The following is a 23,750-nucleotide window of genomic DNA, read 5'->3' on the forward strand; positions in this document are numbered from 1 at the left end:
AGGGAAATCGTTAAAAGTTAGTAAAGAAAGTGAGTTAGAAGGTCTAGAAACCTTCTGATACGAAACTGATCGTTGGGAGAGAATTCAACAAGGTTGAGAGTGTTTGCAGAGTGAGCAAAGGGTTTAGGAGTGGAGTGACGCGGATATTTATAAGAAAACGAGGACTGCCAGCTCACTTCATACGAAGTGGGTACACTTCCTGCGAAGTGGGCTTAATTCGCACGGGTGGGTTTGTTTTGGTCCGTTTTCGCGTATTTTAGTCGATTTGGAGTATTTTAAGCATGCAAGAATGATGTACATGTATAATTTGCTCATAAAACTGAGTATTCAAGCATTCGAGTGTGAGTTTCTTGCATACAATCACGTATTCAAGTTTGTAATGTATGATTTAAGTATGTAACGTGTGTAAATATCAAAAAAGTTTTCATTATGATCATAATCTCATAGTACAAGGGTTGAAAATGAAGAATACAAGGATACGATACAAGTTTCCTAAAATAGAGATACAACTACACTTTTTGAATAAGGAAAGTTTAGAAATGCGAAGCGTTACATCTTGAGTCATTTTGAAATTGCTATCGAATCCCAAAGGCATACTCACAGAAAAAATAATGTCAAATCATTCAAACATGAACACGAACACAAACAAGCATTGGAATAATATAATAAAATAAGTACCGACTCTTCTTGTGTTTGCGATCGCGACTATCCATGGAACTGCCGAACTGATGACAAACCCTAATGAGAAATGGGGACTAAAGAAACCCATGGTATCTGCGAAACCCTAATAAATTTTGATGGCGACGAAAGAAATTAAAAGGGTGAGTATACATGTAACAACTTACCGAATAATACGAAACCCAATATCAGATTCTAACTACCTTTAATATATTGATTAATTAAAAAAAATCCAATGAGTTGGAAAAATATAAAATATATATGTCTTCTATGTACGTACTTTAATTTGATGAATAACAAATTTTATAAATTAATGTGTTACGGTAAACTAAAAATGTTATCTAAATAAAGATTGGAATTGTGTTAGTAATTCACATTCACATTTGGTTAATGTCCGGTTGACGTTATAACTTATAATAGACGCCACGTAGTTTTTTAATGGTATTGAGGTCCAGGATCTTAAATGTTTATAGATATATAACAAGAAAAAATAATTAAAAGCATGTTATAATAGATTTATTACAAAACATAGGTTCTCATGAAAGTTTTAGTTCATTTTGAAGTATTATTAAAGCTGCCGAACACCTTCTCTTGTGTTCAAAAAACTTGCAGCTCGCGGCTCATTCGAAAAAAAGCTCGGTTTTAAACAAACCGGCTCGGCTCAATTTGTAAACGAGCCGAGCCTCCCGAGCCGGCTCGAATTATTATACACACACATGTTTTTAATAGTGTTCATCATTAGCATCTTCATTTTTGTTACCTCTCGTACACATATGAATGGTAAGCAAGTTAACAACATGTTTCACCGCTATACTTCGTCATATGATATTCCAATTCATTAGGATGTACTAAGGAAAAGAGTTGGCATTCACGTCTTCATTGGACCGTTATCTTATGATGAAAATGCATTATATGGTTATAAAAAGCAAAAAAAAATTTTGAAGCACGTGAAACAATCCACATCTTTGTTTGTGGATTAACAAAAATAGTTACATATGAAGGGGCGGATCTAGGGATGTTTTAGGGGTTTTCGGAAATCTTTTTGGTTTGGAAAAAAAATCAGTGAGAGTCTATCAAAAGAAACCCAAAAAATATTTCTGAATCCACCACTATTGACATGCACCATATTCAGTTTCTTGTTGTCCCACATTGGTTCGAAAAAGAAAGTTGAGAGAACAATCCTCTTATAAAGCCAAGTTATCCAAAAAAAAAAAAAAGATTCTAAAATTTTAACTTGCATATTTAACCATTTTAGTTAAAATATGTTTGCATTTTTTGCCCTTTGGCTAAATTTAGTTGCATTCTGGGTCGTTTGGATTCTGTTGGTAAATATCCATGGGTTTGATTTTAACATCTCAATTCTAACATGTTTAAAAAAGCATCATAATTGATTAAAAATAACCAAACTATTGTAAAACAACTTAAACTAATAGCAATATAAGGAAAAGAATAAAAGAATGAGGGAATGTAAAATCTTATTGATATCTCATACAAATACAATAGCTAGTACTTATAGGGCTTGACATTAATACAAATACATTAAAGGGGTGGGAGTTAAGCATGTGGAAAGTTACAATATTATAACTCATTCATAACACTCCCCCTTGACTATCCACATGATTATGTAAAATAACATATTATTCTTTTAATACGCTTGGTGATATATGCTGCCTCGTTAAAAACCTTGCTAGGAAAACCCATTGGGATAAAACCATAGCCAAGGGAAAAAGAGTGCAACGCGTATTTTCTCCCCCTGATACTTTTGTATCAAGTGTGCTGCCTCATTAAAAATCTTACTAAAAAACCCAATAGGACAAAACTTAGTTAAGGAAAAAAGAGTGCAACTTGAATAAGTCTCCCTCTCATTTTAACATGTAGCCTTTAAGTTACGTGTGTCCATCTTCCTTGAAAGTCGAATAAAGCTTTTGTAGCCAATGATTTGTCGCTTGATTCCTTAATGTGCAATCCTTTATGTTGAGCAATGTTGTGTTTTGTTACATTACTGCATCTACAAGGCTAACCAAACTTGTTTTCATGGGTTAGTAAAATATAATCAAATATCGTTTACACCTGAAATATTTCTTTGAACTCATTCCAATGTCTCTTTGCTTGACAAAGGTTATATCATGACAATATGGTCAAGTGAAAGATATTATAACCATACATAGCTAGCAAAAAATATTAATGCACTTATGCATTTAACGATGGTACTTCTAGAATGAGAATCTCTAATTTGGTAGGAGATGATAAAATGCATTTCTTATAACAAATGACTTAACAACCTTTAACATACTTTAAGGTTCAACTATGTCCATACTAAAATATCCAAACATCATCTTCTGGATGTACTTAAGGGATTAGTAAAATATAATTACATATATACTCGAACTGCAGTTCGAGTAATAATTAGACCGTGACAAGGTCATTCAAAAATTCTCCCTCTAAAAGCTCGACAATTTCTCTCAATGATGCCTAGACATCATTACTGTAAATTGCGATTATAGTGAACTTTTAAAAGTAGAATGTTCATAGAACATAACTAATTTAATCAAACTTATATCCCTCTTTATGCGAATATCTCGAGTTGTACAATACTCGACCCAACTATTTTAGTCCATACGTATTTTGTCAACTTCATATAATATGTTCTTGTGGTTTTGACATCATTAATTCTTCTAGGATTATCAATCCATGAGGGAATTCTTTCCATCTTATCCAAATATGCATGTGCTTTCACTTTTAGAAGTTTTGCTATATAAACTTGCCCTTTTAACACATAGATATCTGTATCATATGCAAAAATATCAAGAACACTTGCTTTTATCTCCAAAATCCATATTGTACCATGTTTGTACACTGTGTACATTGAGATTTCATAATAACCAGGTACACATTTTCTATGTATGTTTATTGGAGTATTGGTGCACTATAATTACATCTATAAGGTGTTTCAATTAACCTCTTAAGCACTCAAATGCTTTAGGATACTCATGGGGAGTTCCAGTTATATTCAATGCAATAACATATACAACACGTATATGTATTCAGATCTGAATTTATATAATAATCATAATATTCTAGAGAACTTATTTTATATGACTTAGTATCAAGTGATACGTAACTTTCCTAAGACGCATGTCAATTCTCTTTTATATATTACCAGACTAATAAGATATTGGAAAGTCAATGCATCCACCACTGGAGAATACGTTTTCTCATAATCAATCATAGGTCTTTGTGAAAATTCTTATGCCACCAATTTTGACTTATATCACTTAATTTGATTTTCACATGATTCGCATAAAAGACACTTTTGTATCCAGCATATTTTACAACTTCAGTTGTATAGACTGTTGGTCCAGAAACTTTGCATTTCATTAGAGAACTAAACGCTGCCTTATTTGCGTCTTTCTATTTTGGCCAATCATTTCTTAATATTCATGCAAAGGCAGATCTTAAATCTTGATCCTTATCATTTAATCATTTTAAGCGCTACATTATATACAAAAGTATAACGACGTCGATTTTTATTTCGATTCCATACATATGTTAGACATGATACAACTTATCGAGATCTCTTTATTTTCAGGTACCTGAGGTTCTTCTTGAACCATCATGTCTATTGTCTCTTCAGGAGATCTTATTACTATAACCTCGACTTGACCATCTTAATTACTTGCTCCAATTTTTGATGAATTTTATTATTGGAATCAACTAGTCTACCACGCTTTAGGCGTGCAATAGACTCATTACAAAAATATGTGGTTGTCCTCTTGGAACACAAATATAACTGGAGCATAAGTAGTTGATTATGTGACTTACTTAGTCACTCTATTAGGTCAGTGAACTTGTCTGGTAATTTGTTCTTTGATATTGGTAAACTTCTAGTTCATAGTTTATAGTTTGAGGATCAAGATGACATGATAATTCATTTCACTTTTCACTTTCCAACTGCTTGTTATCTCCCCCTAATGTTGGGAACATTCATTCACTAAAGTGAAAAACCAATGAGCCATAAACAAATTTCTCACTAATGGCTTTAAGTATTCAATCATAAACGATTATTTAAACCCAACATATTCTCAAACTTTTTAGAAGTCCCATTTTTGTGCGGTGTGGTGGATGAGTTTCAATATATGTCGCACAACCAAAATCTTTGATGAGACATCTTTGGTTCCTGACCAAAAACCAACTGTATGGGGAGAACTATAACTTATTGACTTGATGTGAATTTATGGTACTATATATAAAATTACATGTACCTAAATGAACTTTTGCTCCTCTCATGATTATTGGCTTTGTAACCAATAGTAGATGTTCAGTGATCACAATAACATTTATTCCAATGATCCTTAATAATTTGGGAATCAAATTCACTATTAACAAATATATATACTAATCTGGATTAATATGCTCTATCACATTAGCTAAGTCACAATCACACAAGCTTCAGGTTGTGGATTTGATAACCATTTAGACGATGCATCGATTTAAAACACTAAATGGTATCATGTTGGGATATGCATATCCTTTAATCGCTTCCAGAATATTTTGGTATACACACCCTCGTTTATTTTGTAAATATATAATTTCCCTTGAGAGCAAACATTACATGCTAATTATTATCTTGAAGAATCTTCTAGTTCTTCATTATGTTTCACATCATCATTGACTCGGTGTGGTCTAACAGGTCATGCCAACTAATTAAATAATTATGATCCATAAACTTCTGGTTTATGATCGTATGTGTATTACTTGCTTGTATGTAATACAAAACGTATGATGCGAGAGAATATATTATAACTTCAAAGTTAAAACCATCACGCTATGCAATTACTCCTTAGTTTGCCACTTTTGGTGGTCTATCTCGTTATTAAAATGGCCATCATTACAATTCTTATAGTCAATCTCATCATTACAAATGACTTAATTAGGTCCATCATTACATTTACAATGATTAATATATAATCACATTCACTTTGGGGAATGGAGTAGAACCAAAACAAGCTCCATAGCTTTTCACTATTTACTTTGTCACGTGAGTATAAAATCATTTCATTTTTTCATAACTCTTATAATGATATTGCTACTTTAGGAACATATGTCTTAAGTGTGACAAACGAAAAGAATTTAATCGATTTTTCCTTGTAAATAATGTTCTCTTTGCTTACCATCAATTGAGAAGTAGTTGAGTCATATAAGATTTATCAATCTTATATCTTACGACCTTTATGACGATCATTGTATAGTCATCACATTATTAACATGGTTGATCTCATTACATGAGCATCATAACAATTTCCTCAATTACCATGATTACGAACTTTACACCAATTATTATATCATCACATTCAGTTCACGGAACGGATTATAACCAAACAACTATCATGGTGACATCATTACAATTTTCTTAGTTATGTACATGATCACCACCTTTATGCCAATCATTGTATCATCACAATCAACCTTACATAAACTTTAACAATCTTGCTACTTCGAAACCATATTTGAGGTTTGGTAATGGAAATTGTTTTATTCCACGTGTATAAATAATATTTTCATCATATCACATCAATTATATGACCTAATCATTAATATTTATCGCTCCAAACACGCTTCAATATATTTATAATAAGCTTTAGGGAGTTTGATACTTCGGATGTCATATTATAAACCAACATGGATCACAATTCAATCATGTTTATAACGTGTGATCATATACCACAACTTTGGTCACTTTAATGCTCATCATATGAAGACGATGTATACATAAAGCTAGATTATACAATGCATGACTTTATGACATGTAACCAAGTAAAACAAGTTATAATACAACCTTATGAAATACGATTTTTATCACTTATAATAAAATATATAATCAATACACTATAGTTAATATCCAATACTATTGTTAAGTATTATGACCAATCCCCTATTAGATGCATGAGATACCGTTATCACTATAAAATAACGCATGGGTTCCTCTTGTAAAAATAAAGGAAATGAACAACAGTAAACCATTACTTGAATATTATTGATACATTTTTATATAAATCCTGGTACAACCCATGTATAAATATCAAAGTTTTTTTAATACTGTAGCAATATGTTATTGTAATAATGTATTGCATTAAGGCTTGTATAGTTTAATACCGAAATCAGTCAATGCTTAAAATCGTAGAAATGAATGTCGAATGTGTATTACGCACTAGATCTCTTTAACATCTTAACTGTATAAAGGTATTTTGGCATGCCTTCTATACGCTAGCATGACTACTAAAGTAACAAGTTGAGATGAGTAAAAACATACCACACTTAAAACAAGTTATATAATGTCTAATTTAAGAAGATATTGGTGATAATATTTTGATAATAATAATAAAGGTGGTTAAAACTTAATATGATAATGATACATGCAAGATTTATTATATATTTGTAAAGTAGGTACAGTCATAAGAAACCACAAAGTTTTTAAACTTAAATCCAATTATGATCTAATTAATCATATATTAAAATTTATAAATGTATTCACCATTTACATAGCTGCATATTTAAGCATATTAAAATAGATATATTAAAAGTAGATAAAACATAAATGTGATATTAACATATCATTAATTCATAATATATAATATTAAATACTTTAGAATGCTAAAATTATGAATATGAAAGTCAAGTGGTCAATTAAATACGGCTAAATGGAAGACCACCAATCAACTAAATTTAAATAAAATCAATAAATTCACTCAAATTAATTTCATAGGCTCACGTTGCTTCGATCGATTTATCAAAACGTTTATGTGTTACTCAAGATTTAAAGAAGGGAATATATAAGAGAACCTATTTTGTATATCTATTTTAAGCCATTTATATATCTCTACGACTTATCTATAAACAATTCAAAAGAAAATATTATTTTAACTAAATTTGTGTAGTCGAATCCCATAGCTTGAATTAAATACAAGAACCAAATATTGAAACAAGGTATCAAATTTTAGTTTCTTAAAATCAACATTCCAAAATTAGTTTATATTATAAACCATATTCATTCATCAATTGCATTCAGTAATCAAAGTAAGATAGCAATAAATCACATAACATGAAAATCAACTGTATGAAATTTGATATATGACAACTACCATAAAATTAATTCATGATGATAAATTTGATGAATGACAATTTATTATATTTAATGGATGACAATTAACTTAGATAACGAATGGTCACTAAAAACTAAAATATGATAAGTATGAAATATATTAAAAGCTTGTTGATGGTTGACGAATCCACCGTTATATTAAATTAAATGTTGAGACAAAATTTATTATGGAAAACATTATGTAATACTGAAAATAAAAGTTAAATAAATATCTGAATAAATAAATAAACATAGCAATATTAAGAATTAGAAAGTTATGTAACCGACTTTTAGACAACTTGTTCCAGTTACCGATAGTTCTCACCGCATCAAAATCATTTGTTTTCAAATACAAAATCAAATCTATATTTTGCATAATAAGGATATGGTTGTTGGAAAAACATATTATTTAAATCTATGCATTACCACTTTAAACACATATAGGATCGAAGGATACCTGTTTTGCGATTCAATATCAGTACCTTTTGCATAATGGTTAGATTGAAAGCAAACAGTGGCATGGTGAAGCATCCAACAATGGCTTGTAACAATGGTTGCTCTAGAAACTTACATAATGCGATTCAACTCCATAAACAACTCGTGCTGATAACGTGTTGTAAAACAACTAAACCTAATAGCAATATAAGGAGAAGAATAAAAGAATGAGGGAATGTAAAATCTTATTGATATCTCATACAAATACAGTAGCTAGTACTTATAGGGCTTGACATTAATACAAATACATTAAAGGGGTGGGAGTTAAGCATGTGGAAAGTCACAATATTATAACTCATTCATAACACAAACAAAAGAAATTTGGTATTGGTTTAATCTCGCTAATTGCTTTGTATTTTCCCTTTTCCTCTTTCGTTTGGCATATTTATCGCATCTTCAATCTCTGCACAAAACCAAGAAAGAAAGTCAATACATATTATTTGACAACCAAACCATTGAATGAATAAGAACTATTTTACCTATGGCAATTTCATCATCCTTTAAAATATCATCTATGTCATAATAATCGGCTTTCTTGATTTTCTCACCCAATCTTGAGTGCAAATCAAAGCTTCAATAATATTAATTGACAATCTTGTTCTATATGCGTCTAGGACACGACCACTCATACTAAATGCTGACTTGGACGCAACGGTGGAAATTTGAATTGCCAAAATATCTAATATTTAAATAGACAAATTTAATAAACAAAATTAATGTAACAAAAAAAATGTAAAAGAAGCTTGAAAAGATAAAAACATTTTACCTCTTGGAATTCATTATTAAATTCGGTATTAATACCGGTATTTACCGAAAAATACCGGTACCGATACCATTTTCTCCCGATACCGAATTTAGAAAAATCTATTACCGATACCGGTACCGTTTATGATCGGTACGGTACGGCATCGGTACTATTTTGGTAAAAAATCTCATCCATAGTTTAGAAGAGTAAAGTAATTGTTAATTGGTTTGGATCGAGCCATTTCGAGTCGAGCCGAGCTAGCTCGAGTTTTCTCGAGTTGAGCTCAATATTTTAGCTCGATTTCAATTCGAGCTGAGCCAGTTCGACTTGAATTTAAGCCGAGCTAGACTTGGCTCGGCTCGATAACAACCCTACTTATACTATGTCTCACTTGCCACAACATATCTCTTCCCTACATCAACGTTACATCAGATTTCACCACTGCTTTTTGCCACAACTTGCCAAATGTAACTAAAACATGAATGGCTAGATATGGTATTAGACCCACCCCAACCCACCTCTCCCTCTTGGTATCATTGGCAAAACAACACACCTTTTTCACTTGCCACAAGTCACTGAAAGCCAAGGGATGCAACTCACCGATGTGCTGCCGACGAGTTGGTTTCGCTCCATTCCGAGCACCCTTAACACCTCTTATTTTAAAACTTTGAAACATCTGTCTTTATATTATTTCATGTTTCGTTACAAAAAATATGTCTTGAAAATTTAAAAGCTTTTGAAATCTCTCTTTCACACATATACACACACACACAAATATATGTGTTTGTTATCCTCGTGAAAATGTTTATGAAACATGACGAAGTTATATGTTTGTTAACCAAGTCGTCCATTTTATGTGACAATACTAATCATTGTGACAAGAAAATGATATGTGATGAACCGTAGTGGTAAGTTAAGATCTTGACATCTTAGTAGTAAGACTACATGGTGTTCATAAGTTATTCAATTTGTAATCAAGTATGTGTTTGAGTGGTTTGTTGGATTATATAAATCTCTTCTTAGTAAAACATGTAGCATAAATAGTTATGTGGTCTTATGTGTTAGAAATGAATGCGAGGTTGTTTTCAGGTTTCCAAGCAAGACTAGGTAAGAAGTATCTGACTCTCGGGTTTGAGGTCTTGCTTCCACATTATTGATTAGGAGGAGTTTAGAGTCGGGTTTGAGGGCTTGCTTCCACACCATTTACGTTAGTACATCAGATGTTTGTATTTTTACACCTTTGTAATATGGTTAGACGTACCATTGAAGGTGTTAGATTCATCTTTATAAACGTGTGAATCAAAAGCAAACTATATGTCACAATAATAATCAGTGTGTGTTTCGTGTTGTATTAGAGGTGTAACTAAAGCATAATCACCAAATATTTTGGATCATTAGTGTAAAGTAGAGTGGAGCATTGTTGTTAAAAACAACTAAATATTTATTTTGTTCCTAAAACGTGTTGGCAGTTTTAGGAATATGTTCTAGACAACGAAATATTATTTTTATAATATTAAGAACAGAACAAAATGTCACCTCTCTGATCGGTACAGATCAAACACATATAGTGCGGCATTCGGTTTTGAATTTAGCTCAATTTTGGTATTGGTACTATGCGGTACACCATCGGTCAAGACCTTTAATTGTGGTACTTACTATACCGATACCGACCGAACATATATGATGCAGTATTTGGTTTTCGTTTCGATATTAGTACTATGCGGTACACTACTGGTTATGTACCAATGCCTAATTTCATCCCTAGTACAAACAACTTAATTGACGGATCAATAATTGTTTAATTAATTTTTTTTTTTGTAACTAGATGTATTAAAATTGGAATATGGAAAATAATGATGTGATTTGAGCCCAAATTAGTTACTTCGATCCCCCATGCATTAATGTGTGTTCTTTGACTGAATATATGACCTATCCATTCTGCATGAGACTCTACAACACTTTGAATAAATCTACTGATAATTATTAATATTTGCTCACTATGTTTGAAAATGGATCATGGATTTTCTGCTTCAACCCGACTGTTCTCCATCGAATCCATATAAGCACGTCTTGGGCTCACTTTCGTCGCACCATCCTCCATTATCTCTACTTCTCATTCTCTTTCGCGAATATAAGTTCAGTAACCGCACCAACCACATACCAGACCCATAGACGCTCGCCACCACTTCTGGTCCAATCAACAAATTCTTTTTTTAGGATTGAGGTAACTAATACAATCTATGCCTTTGGTATACATTATAACTATTTTTTCTGCTTACTTCCGTTGTTGGCATAATTCTTAAAACCTAGAGAAATACCCAGCTCAACTTTGTAGCCATTATGTATACATATAAAATTTCATAAAATGAGTTTTAATTAAAAAATAATTATGACTTGTATCAATATTCGTTAATAGCTAATGTTTGATATAAATGGAATATATAACTTTTAACAAAGTGTTTTGATTAACAACTAATTCAAAAAATATTTAAATATTTTCTAAAGAAAGGAGACATTAGTTATGGAATAAACAATTTACATGATATGACATATCACTTTTATATATACCATATGGTGTTCAAATATTATAACTTGAGGTCATCGAAGAAATTTTTATGTTGTCGATATAGTCAAATTAACATATTTATATTTATCTCAAAAAATATAATAAATTTTGTAAATGAAATCATATTTATGCTATATTTGGTCCCTTTTTTATTGTTCACATAGTTTACACAACCCAAAATTGAACTGACCAATTTTGAACCTATAAAGCTCAAGGGTATGGGGCGCTATCACCACACACACACCATACTATGCAATAGTGAGCTTTGGGGCTATTGTAGAGAATGGGAAAGAGGGGGCTCTATCCCATACCATGCTAGCTATTGAGAAAGAATAATAGAGCCCCCTAGTTAACTAGACACAATGGAACCCCTCTCCATACCCTACAACCAAATGTTCTTTAACTCAGCTTTTGGAACTCTTATATCATCATATGTATGTTATCCGTTTGTAACAGCCACTTCATTGTAACGGCCAAACACTTAAAAAACATTCATGCCGGCAATGATTTGTTTTCTCCGGCGGTCTCACTTTTTAACCGAGGGTAACATTAAACCTACATTTATCCAACAATATCGTTAAATTCACAAATTATTGAAGCATATAAGATTAATTGTCTAATTTTGTCATTAGTAATATTCAAGATATACAAAGCATGTTAGTTATGAATCTCATCCTCTGTTGATTTGCAATTATTTTACAGACAAATTCATAACAAGCATGAGGTATAAGAAGACTTGCCGAGCATACCTTAAATTGCGTCTTGTTCAACATCATCCATTAAAGAAAGTAAATAGCATGTCGTGTTCTTGAGATTTAACATGTAAGTTTTGAAACATTCAATTTTATAATGTTTTTTATATTAATACTTCTACACCTACTGATGTGTAAAATGTTTGAATAAATTTGAAAACAGCAAATTAAATGGTCAGACGAACTCAATTACACACAATCGGCAAGTCTACCGGTCGTGATACAATAAAGTCGGTAAGACCGAGTAACAATCCAAGGACATAATGGCGCGTCTCTCGATACTAAACCTCTATCGAGTCATAGTCTAGTAATATTTAGTGGATGTTTGGATTTCTATTAACTACTAAAGCAAATACGAATGCAAATATGAAAGCAAAGCAAGCAGAAAACGAATATAGGTGAAATCAGGTGATGAGATAGTAGCTACCTTAAAAAGAATTATGTTAACTCGTCACAGCTCTCAGGATTGGATAATTAGATTTTGCTATCTGGATCTTAAAATACACTAATCTAGACCTAAGACTGGATCGTAGATCACTCTCCAAACATGACGCAATCTAGTATCTAGGGAAGTGTGTAAAATCACTTGTCTAGGGTTCAGATCACCTTTCAGTCTCTCTAAACGAATTATAAGTATCCTAAATTTGGATATCCTCTTGGTACCACCGGAAAAGTACATCCAGGAAGTGTAAGAGATGTAAGGGGTAGTGAATTTAACAGGTTTCTAACACAGGATAACAAGGATGCTAAAGTTCATTACTTTGGAAACATCACATGTATTATGCTCTAATAACCTTGTAAAGATGCTTATGACAATTTAATGCCCATTGCATCTCACTAGTTTTTCTTTGCACATTCATACTTAGATCCATAAAAGTTCGGATTTTTCTTCAGTATGTATAGTTGGCGTTTATACCAAGGTTTGGGAACGAGAAGGTAATACTTGCTTACCATACACCGCTGTAAGTATGATGACCATGTTGTACAAGATCAAAGATGACGATGACATAATTGAATTGTCCCCCCAGTCAATGTTCTTCGGTGACATGACATTTTTATCAACCTTAGAGAGCATCTTACACAAAAAAAAGTATGGTCTGGAAAAAGTTGGGCTCCCACCTGTGAATGAATCTTCAACAAAGTTTGATTATGTAAGCATAAAGAGATACATGGTCGACTGTCTTAGGGTGTCTGGGAGACATGGAGTGACAATTTTAACATTTCATATTTTGTACTTTCTATATTTAGAAACTTGTATTCGTATTTCATTTCTAATCTTGTAATCCGAGACTTCGATAATAGTGGAAATCCGTATTTATATAAATCATATTAGAATCATACTTGTGTTATGTGCAATCAATCGTCAAATACGTGTTTACATGCAAAATCGAGACTTATTATACATTCGAATAATCAATCATGCATACACGGTACTCATCACATGCTTACATACACTTACTATACTTAAAAACATGTTAAAATACAAGTTTGTCGCATAAAATAACATAACAAACAAGTATATGGGCCAAATTTGAACAAAAATAGGAAATTTCGACATAATGGGGTGCCGCGTCGTGTGGCCTCCCATGCCTCCCTCCGCGCGCAACGCGAGGAGGCTTGATCCGCATAAAGTTGTTTTGTGTACTCGGGATGGTCACTTTTCTCACCTCCTTTCTTCCGCAATCACATTCAATCTTCATTTAACACAAACCCTGATCAACGACTATATAACCAAGCATCCCACACCGTCATTTCATTTTTCCCACTCTCAAATCACTCTCAAACTACTGAAATTACAACATTAAGGTGTATTGCATTTAAGTTCAAAAGTGAGCTTCCAACTCACGTTCCTTTCTCTTCTTCATGAACTCTTGCTTCAAAGATCTTGGATAACATCAAGGATTGAAACCCAATGTTCACCATGGTGTAACATGGTGCTACAACTCCAGAAATGATGTCCAAAGGAGGTTACTTTTCTGTTTTTACAAAGTTCTTTTACAACTTATTCTTGTTTACATTCTTCTTGTGTGTAACAATCCTAAAAAATATCCCGAATAAACCCGTAATCAAAACCCCAAGTGAGTGCGACGAAACTTGTAATAATCAATCAAAAAACTTAGCAGTTAAGAAAACTTGGCGGTTGATGAACCAACCCACACAAAATACCCTTACCAGACTCACAATTAAAAACCGAATCATTTAGGATCAAGACTTGAGCATACGCGATAAGAACCAGCACAAAAATCAAGAAAAACATGCGATTGCGAGAAAAAGGCGGACGGGTACACGTGTCACGCCCATGCGCCACGTGTCAGACCTATGCTGGACACGTGGCAGTTCTAGGCCAGGCTGACCGCCCTGGCGCCACGCGAGAGGAACCCTGGGTTCTCCCGAGACACGCGGGAGATGCCAGTCTGGGCTATATAAGGGCAGGTCTGGGAGAGGTTCAGTTGCACCAGTTCGATCGCAAATCGATACTTCTTACTCTCTCTAATTGTTGTTCAATTACCCAAACCCCTAAACCTCGAAACTCTGCTCCGTTGAAAGCGTGCTAACCCTAATCACTAGTACGATACCTTGTCTGATCGATCTGAAACCAAATCAACGGATGTTTAAGTGCTGCTTGAATAAGGCTATACTTTGTCATCTACGTTGTGGTTTTGATCTCGTGATTATTATTAAAGTTTGAATTGGGTTAATACACTAATATGTGTTGCATTCTGTGTTTAATTAGGAACCCAAGATTTAGACCAGGAAGCTATTACTGAAAAACCTAAATCTACAATGCGAGTCATTCTCTTTTACTCAAAGAATTTGCAAAACCTTAAATGTTTTCAAATTGTTACTTATATTACAGTGATTAAGTCTTTGTATTCTTATTGAGAAATTACTGCCAGTGTGTGTATCAGATCTGGTATCAGAGCCATAGCACATTTGCAAAACCAACAGTGATTTGACCACAGTCACGGGAATTGCCTAGTGACAAATACCTTTGGGTAATAGTAAAAAATAAACAAATGTAAAAAACTCTTAATGCTGTAATTATAAGAAATCTGTTATTTTTTTATAAATTTGAATGAACTCACCAAGATTTTTCGCTGGCCAAATATTTTTAAAAGCGTTTCAGGTAATTTACTATGAAGAGATGGAATAGTGCTATGAGGCACTCAAGCTTAAATAAGTGGCTATGTAAACCTGAATAAAACGTGTTTTGTAATCAAGGGTTTTTCCCTAAGAAAAACCTTTATTAAAATATGGGTTTCATCCCACATTTTATGAAATGAAAACTGCGGTGTTTTGAAAACTCTGATATTTTTCCTGACACCCGGTCCTAATGAATATTCTGCTGCGAAAAATTTAATAAACACTAGTACCACTTGTATCTGATCATGGCTCCCGCCCAGGGTAGGGTCGGGGGTTGTGACAGAAGGTGGTATCAGAGCCACTCGTTTAAGCTATTTAAGTATTGTGAAGATACTTAAAATTAGTAATCAAGAAATAAATGAAATGATTTCTGTGATATCAACATTTGAAATATGTTCATAAAACAGATGTCGAATGAAGTTAAACAACATGCCCAGAATAATCGTGAAAACTCTTTAGATAAAAGTGGCATAGAGAATATAATAGCTCAGGGAATAGCTGACGCAATACCCTTAATTATCGAAGCCGTTAGAAACCCTGTGCCCATAGAAAATAATAAAGCTATGAGTAGCAAACGTAACCGTAGCAATGATTTTAGCCACAGTGTCAATGGAGATAATGATATTATGACCAAAGTTCCATTTCCTAAGAAAAGGAAGGCAATAACTTCCCGTTGTACTTATAAAGATTTTCTAGCTTGGAAGCCAATTGAATTCGCAGGTAGTGAAGGAGCTATGGCAGTTCTGCGATGGTTGGAAAAGACTGGGGCTGTTCTTAAGATCAATAAATGTGTTGAAGAAGATAAGGTAATGTATGCTTCTAATCTCTTTAGATATGAGGCATTAGAATGGTGGAACACGATTCTTCAGGCAAAAGGAAGTGACATGGCTTATGCCATGCACTGGAAGGAATTTAAGGAAATGACAAAAAGGAAATTTTGTCCCCCTCATGAAAAGGAGCAGATGACTAATAAGTTCCTAAATCATAAAATGGCTGATGTAAATTCGTGACTATACGACAAAATTCTTCGAATATGCAAGAATGGTACCAACTCTGGCTTCGCCAGAACCTTTACTAATTTCTCGTTATATTTGGGGATTAATTAGTGAAATCCGTGATATACTTAAAGCAGCTATACCTCAGACTATTGAGGAAACCGTTGAGCTGGTTAACACCTTGACTGACGGATTAATCCGCACAAGAAAAGAAAACAAGAAGAAGGAATTAACACAGAAAATTACCCAAAAATTTCACTCGGGTAATACCTACAGAAGGAAAGGAGTTGGGCAGTCTTCTACACCACCTTTCTGTAGAAACTGCAGAAGGAAGCATTCAGGAAAATGCAATTTTAGGAGAACACCCTACTGTAACATCTGCAAGACAACCGGGAATGTAGAGGAAGAATGTAAAAGGAAAACTAATATATGTTTCAACTGCGGGGAGACGGGTCACATTAAACCATATTGCCCGAAACTGACGAAAGCAACTGACAACAAGGCCAAGGTAGCAGATGAAGCTAAGAAGAACGCACGAGCATTCGTACTTAGTGTGCAGGACGCAGCAATGATTCCAGATGTGATAGCCGTCAAGCTTGTACGGTAGAAATGGTAAAAGGAAACTCCACCAACATACGCGAAGTACTTCAAGGAGGGAAGATAGAATTATTAGGACATAAGTTCACGGCAAACCTGCTACCAATGAATCTAGCTGGAATCGATGTAATATTAGGAATGGATTGGTTATTATCCAATCATGCTCGAATCCTATGTGATCAAAATACTGTTGAGATTCGTACGCCAACAGGAGAAACGATCATGATTCGAGGAGACAAGTCAACCAAGTCGACAAAATTCATATCTGTGATGAAAGCTACAAGTTATGCACGGAAGCAAGTCATAGTGTATATGATCTATGTGATCATTAACACTAAAGGTAAGGAACTGAAAGAAATTCTGGTAATATTGGAATACCCCGACGTTTTCCCAGAAGATCTACCTGGACTGCCACCATACCAAGAAGTAGAGTTTAGAATTCATCTAATACCTGGAACTGCACCGATTGCTAAAGCACCGTATCGATTAGCAGCAACGGAGATGCTAGAATTAAAGAAACAATTAGAAGAATTGTTAGATAAAGGTTTCATACAACCAAGTTCATCCCCTTGGGGAGCACCTGTGTTGTTTGTAAAAAAGAAGGATGGTTCGATGCGTATGTGTATCGATTACAGGGAATTGAATAAGGTCACAATTAAGAATCGGTACCCATTACTATGGATTCGCTCTAGGATCGATTCCTTAACCATTAAATGCGTACAATACGTACCTTGTGCGGAATCCAAGTACATGTGTAGATCAGACACAAAGAAGTAATTAAACTTGTTTTCTATCGAAGATATGAAAGTTCACAACCATGAAAACAAATTGCAAGAGTTTCCCCTTTTGATCAGCCAAGTTACAATGAACAAGACCCTACACTCCTATTTATAAGCATAGTACATCCGTAAGTATGTAGCTACGAATGGACCTCCATTCGTCCGGATGCACATGTACAAATGGACTTGAAGATTACGGATGGACACTGTCGATTCGTCCGAATGGACTCTATGTCCATTCGTCCGAATGGACTCTATGTCCATTCGTCCAAATGGACTTTAACAAATGTTACGAATGGACCACCATTCGTACGGATGCACAACCTCCATTTGTACGGATGGACTTCAACATACATGTACTTTATAATTTGCTCAGTTCAGCACCAGTCTTGATCATTTCTCAGCTGCGATACGTGATTGACGGAAGCGATAGACATACTGCACTCACAGACTCCCCCTTGGATATTGCTTCAGTCAATCTCGTAGCTTTCTATCCCTCTTTGAGTCTTCACAAAGCCTTAACACCTTTAGCTCCATAGACTCTCCATATTACTCTAACAGACTCCCCTTGGATCTGCATCCTGCTTTAGTTCCTTCTTTTAGTTAACTCTTTCTCCAGGCTCCCCCTTTCTTTAAGCTTTTCTTCAGACTCCCCCTTAGTCTCAGCTATCGGGATCATAATCTAGCTTTCACAAAGATTTGACAATTAAAGATTATTATATTCCAGTATCGAAACCTGGCACTATGAAAACCATTTGACATTTTTAAAACTACAGGATTGCATACTGGCTCTCTCCCTCTATCAAATAACTCTATATCTGACAGTTAATCATCCAAAACCCTCTCAAATAATCATCCAAGTTTAACTTAATGACCTTGGAGATTTCATAAACTGTTTTTGAATTTTTCAATTAAAACCTCAAGTTTCAAATTAATGAACTTGTTTATTTTCAGAGACATGTTCAGCATACTTAGATTTTGAAGCTCAGCTTTCAGACACCGGTTGTCGAAAATAAATCAGAAACAAAATCATTTTTTATTTTTTTTTCAAAGTTTATGCTAAAACACTCCGAAAATCTTTTTATAATTTTTCTGTAAAGTAAAGCAGTAAAGAAATATTTACAGACATATTTTTGTTTGGGTTCGTGTTAGAGGATCATATCAGTTTATGACAAATCACTAGCACCATTGACCTTTTTAGACTTTAAGTTCTAAACGATTCACTTAGATTGTCAGTATACTTATCCACCTAAATTCTCACACAAACTTCAACTGATTCGAGATATGAGATTTAGTGTCTTAAGAACTTAACTTATTCGCGTGTCCCACCTCAGAATATACTCCCGTATCAAGATTCCCTAGATTCAGTCTTACAGGTGAATATACCTAAATGATATTTGTACTCTGGGTTAGTGCGAGGCCTTGAGAGCTCAGGTATGAACTACCATTCAGTCAAAGAGATGAAGGCTCGACTTTGAGGTGTGTTCCACTTAGGAATCTTCTTTACAACTGCACTTGATATATATCTTTCGATATTTTTCAATTTTTATGCAGAGGAAAATCTTTTTAAGCACGCAAAGTATTATACGAGGTCTAGGCCATTGCTGACGCAAAATCAGAATACCAAGTATAATACCAAAGACATCAATAAGTATAAAGACCTAATATCCCAGAATCAAGCAACCTCTCAAACGAAATTTTGGAGTACGAAGTCCATATATCCGAGAGATGTTCCCCACGAGATAAGAAAGTTATTGATATTTAGGTTTATATCTCGAGATCAATTTACTAAATGTGTAAAAACCTACTGACATATCATCAGTGAGACCGTTTATCACATTTTACATTCCATTTCTTTAGCATGTTGTGATTGTCTTACTGATGTACTATCATTTCCTCTTTACACAAAAACTCATTTTAAGTTTTCTCATGTTTTTGGCTTTTTCAAATTTTTCAAATGTGTTTGTATTTTCAAAAATTCTTACTCCCCCTAAAATCCAAAACATTCTAAAGAAAATTTGACTAACCGATGTAGATAGCATCATCTCGCCATCCATTTCTGCTTGACATGTTACTGCAGAAAGTACCCCCATGATTTACAACACATTGATTTTTGACATGTTAAAACCATTTTCAACCACTTGTGAATATAATTATGTTTGTTCAGTCATGAGGGTTTCGGCATATTCAATCAACATTTTTTAATTTTTTTTATTTTTTAACAATTTAAAAACAAACACATATATTTTTCATTTTTCAATTTTGAAAAAAAAAATAAAAACATATTTTGGTTTTTATATTTTTCTATTTTTAGAGTTTTTGAATTATGTTTTATTTATATACAAAAACAAACAAACTCTCTGTTTTCACTTGTAGGGACCTGCCACCTCCCGTGCCAGGCTGCTCCGTTTTCTGGTTAACACTCAGCTTCCTTCTGGAACACCTGCACATTCAAACAATTCAATTACTTGAATAATGCAACACAGGCCTGTTTGACCTTGGGTATTGTGACACAATATGAATTGTTCAACTTCGGAAAATCTTTATCATTTTTAACAAAAACTTTGTCATTCTTATTTTCAACCTTTTTGGTTGAATCGATTTTCCGTTTATCGTCACTCACAAAAGTCTTTTGTTTCTTAATCACCCAAACTTGTCCTTTTAAAACATTCCTTTGATAAAATTTTGAATCACTTTGAACGTTTTGTTTTGATAAATCAACTTTTGGTTTCCAAAATTGGTTTGGTTTTGTCAAATCAGCCATTGATTTCCAAGTTTGTTTAGTCTCAAATTTGGGTATTTTTGGTTTCCAAGTTTGTTGTGATTCATCCTTGGATGTTTTAGGCTTCCAAGTTTGTTTTGATTCAAACTTGGTTGACTTACGTTTCATCTCATCAACTTTCTTTTTCTTCACATCAACAGGCTTCAGATTCTGTGGGCATTTACGACTAACATGTCCCACTTGTTAACATTTAAAGCATGTTTTCTTGGAAACATCTTTAGCCTGTTGTTGTTGTTTCTTTTGAGCATAGAACTCTTCATTAGTTTGTCGACTAAATTGGAGTTCTTTCTCTTCTTCTAAACTTGTTCCATGAACAAAGTTCGTCTTTTTCTGAAAGTTTGTCTTTTCAAATCGTTTCTTTTGATTTTGTTTCTTTTTATAACCCAACCTAGCCTTCATGTTTTTCTTTTTCTAACCATGTTTGTTATAAAAAGTTTTCTTGCTCGCTTTACTGGCAAATTCATCAATTTCAGCTTTTTCGATTTCTACAAATTTGAAAACTTTGTCAATTTTATCCGAAATCACATTTTGAATCGGAAATTCAATATCTGAGAATAATTTGTCCAATCCAATCATGGTATATGCCAATCCCATTGGATCATCATTCGCATCTTTCTCAGATTTTGAATTTTTCAAATAGTTTTTGTGAAAACTTTCCTCATCTTCATCCTATGATTCAGGCTTACCATTTTTTGTAGAATCCTCTTTCAGAATGCTTTCAACAACCTTACCTACCACCTCTGAATCACCAAGATCATCAGATTTGGTGTAAGTCACATCAATATTGTCAGGTAATTGGTCAACCATGTTTATCGCTCTTTCCACCTTTCCGTCATCATAGAATGTATAATTATTCTCCAATGGCGGTGGAACCTGATGATATTCTGACCCAATTCCCTTTTTTGTTCTTTTCAGACTCTTTACCATCTGGTGTGATGTTAAAAGTATGTTCCAAAATGTATGAAGAAGCATGATAACTTTGAAGTTTATTAATATCCTTTTCTTTTTCAGCCAATTCTTGTTTAAGTTTAGCAACTTCATCAATATATTTATTTAAAACCCGTTGTTTTCCTTCATATTTGGCTTCAACAAATCTTGTTGTTTCTAAAAATTTTGACAATCTCTCATCCAGACTTTTAACTTGACTCTTCAAAGTTTAATAAGATTCTTTTACCGTATGATATGAAATTTTCATTCCATCATATTCTTTTTGCAACTCTTGAATAATTTTATCTTTTTGTAAACATTCGTTGCAATCAGCTGAACATTTTTGTTTTAAAAATTTGTTTTCCTTTTCAAGATTATCACATTTCTGTGTCAGCTCTTCTTCTTTTTGTTTCAAAAACTTTTCATTTTCAAGCATTTCAATACATTTTTCTTTAAAATATGTTCTATTTTAGTAAACTCAATGTTTCTGTATCTTAAATTTTCATCTTTCTCAGTACAGGCACTGCATGTTTCCATGCATTTCCTGCACAGTTCTTCAGTTTTGTTTTCAGATTTATTTATCAATTTCATCAACTTTATCAATTGACTTAGCACTATTAGACGACTTAGTAGATTTAGTTTGATTTGTTACCTCAACTTTATCTGCCACAGGTGTGTTCAGATCTATGAAAGATCTTTGGTTATTCATGTGGAAATCGTTCAGATCTAAGTTGTTCGTGGTGGATTGAAGTCAAAACATGAAGTTCCCAAAAACACCATGATGACATCATCCTAGAACACCTCAAATCTAATGATTTCACGGTTAAAAGTTAAGATTTATAAGATAGAAAGGTGTAGGAGTGCGTGTAGATCAAAAAAGTATGGTAGGCATAAAAATTATTTTTTATATTTTTAAAGTCAAGTTTGACCGCGTTTGATTGATTCATTCTTTACTAGATCTGATTATGGCTGAGATTGACTGCGTTTGATCGATTTCGAATAATTAAGTGGAGCTGAAGAAAGTCGCATTGGTAGCACCTTCGAGACCTTGTTTTACAACATTAATAAACAGTATATTAATTTTTTTCGTATATATCGAATTACCCACTAGTCTATATAACTATATAAAGCAAATGTGATGTACGAACATGTAATTTACATCACGTCCAACACTTTAAGCAATATGTACAACTAATGAATGCTTGTTTTGTGAGGGTAAAATTGTAAAGAGTACAAAATTTTAAGACACTAAGAGTGTATAACAGTAATTCCACATGCACCCCATACTCACATGTTAAACAACATTTCCTTCCATGCCCTCAAGAAACCTGATAGACATCCTCATAATCAAATCAAAGAGTGAATGCGAAGACGATGTTGAATAGCGAATGAAACGGTGGAAGCAATTATTCACGAAATCAATTAGGTTTCAATACTGACGTGACCGTGTCGTCCCAATCAGTCAAAAACCCAATTAAACCTAGGTAGCTAGGGTAAGTCGGGTATCGTATCCACGAAGAGCATGTGGTCAATATCGCACGACCCGTTCGATTAGTTAGACTATTTACAACTAATGCACAAAGTGATTATGAAGGTTGCTAATATTTATTTGTTTATTTGGTTTGAAAATAAATCAGAGTGAACCGACAATGGGATATTATCTAAATCAATGTATTATTAACTAAAATTCTAACTAAATTACTAAATGATAAAAAAAAAGATTAGAGACAAGTTCCACACCCGGTTCGATTATTGCAAGACCTAGGGTTCCTACATGTTTTAACTTGATTCAATTGCATATAGTGATTAACGGTTTACTATCACGAAGCTTAGGTGCCAATTGCTATCGACGTCATAGACAACGGACCGTAATACACTTCGTTACCTCGGACATGTAAATCCTAACCTACGATAAGGCATAAGTGTACAAATTCATTTTGCAAAGTCAAATTTTATAATCATTCGACAATTCACAAATTCAATTCAAATGTACGACAATGATCATAAGTTTCAAATACTAAACAACTTGTCACAAAATCAAATTATACAAAAATGTATAAACCCTAGCATTCTTAAAAAATCTACACCGGGGTGAAACCCTAGAGGATAAGCCACGCATCACCTTCAAAGTAATTCCCATATTTCCTTTTTA

General features: G+C 33.5%; 1 long non-coding RNA gene across 1 annotated transcript; it reads left to right on the forward strand.

Moving 5' to 3' along the window:
* The first annotated feature begins 11,060 nt into the window (after positions 1-11,060).
* LOC110926637 lies at positions 11,061-13,712 on the forward strand. The gene is made up of 3 exons (XR_002585314.1): positions 11,061-11,280; positions 12,325-12,444; positions 12,538-13,712. It is a non-coding gene; the product is annotated as an uncharacterized LOC110926637 (long non-coding RNA).
* The last annotated feature ends 10,038 nt before the right edge of the window (positions 13,713-23,750 follow it).

The sequence above is a fragment of the Helianthus annuus genome, chromosome 4, assembly GCF_002127325.2.
Source record: "Helianthus annuus cultivar XRQ/B chromosome 4, HanXRQr2.0-SUNRISE, whole genome shotgun sequence".
NCBI lineage: Eukaryota > Viridiplantae > Streptophyta > Magnoliopsida > Asterales > Asteraceae > Helianthus > Helianthus annuus.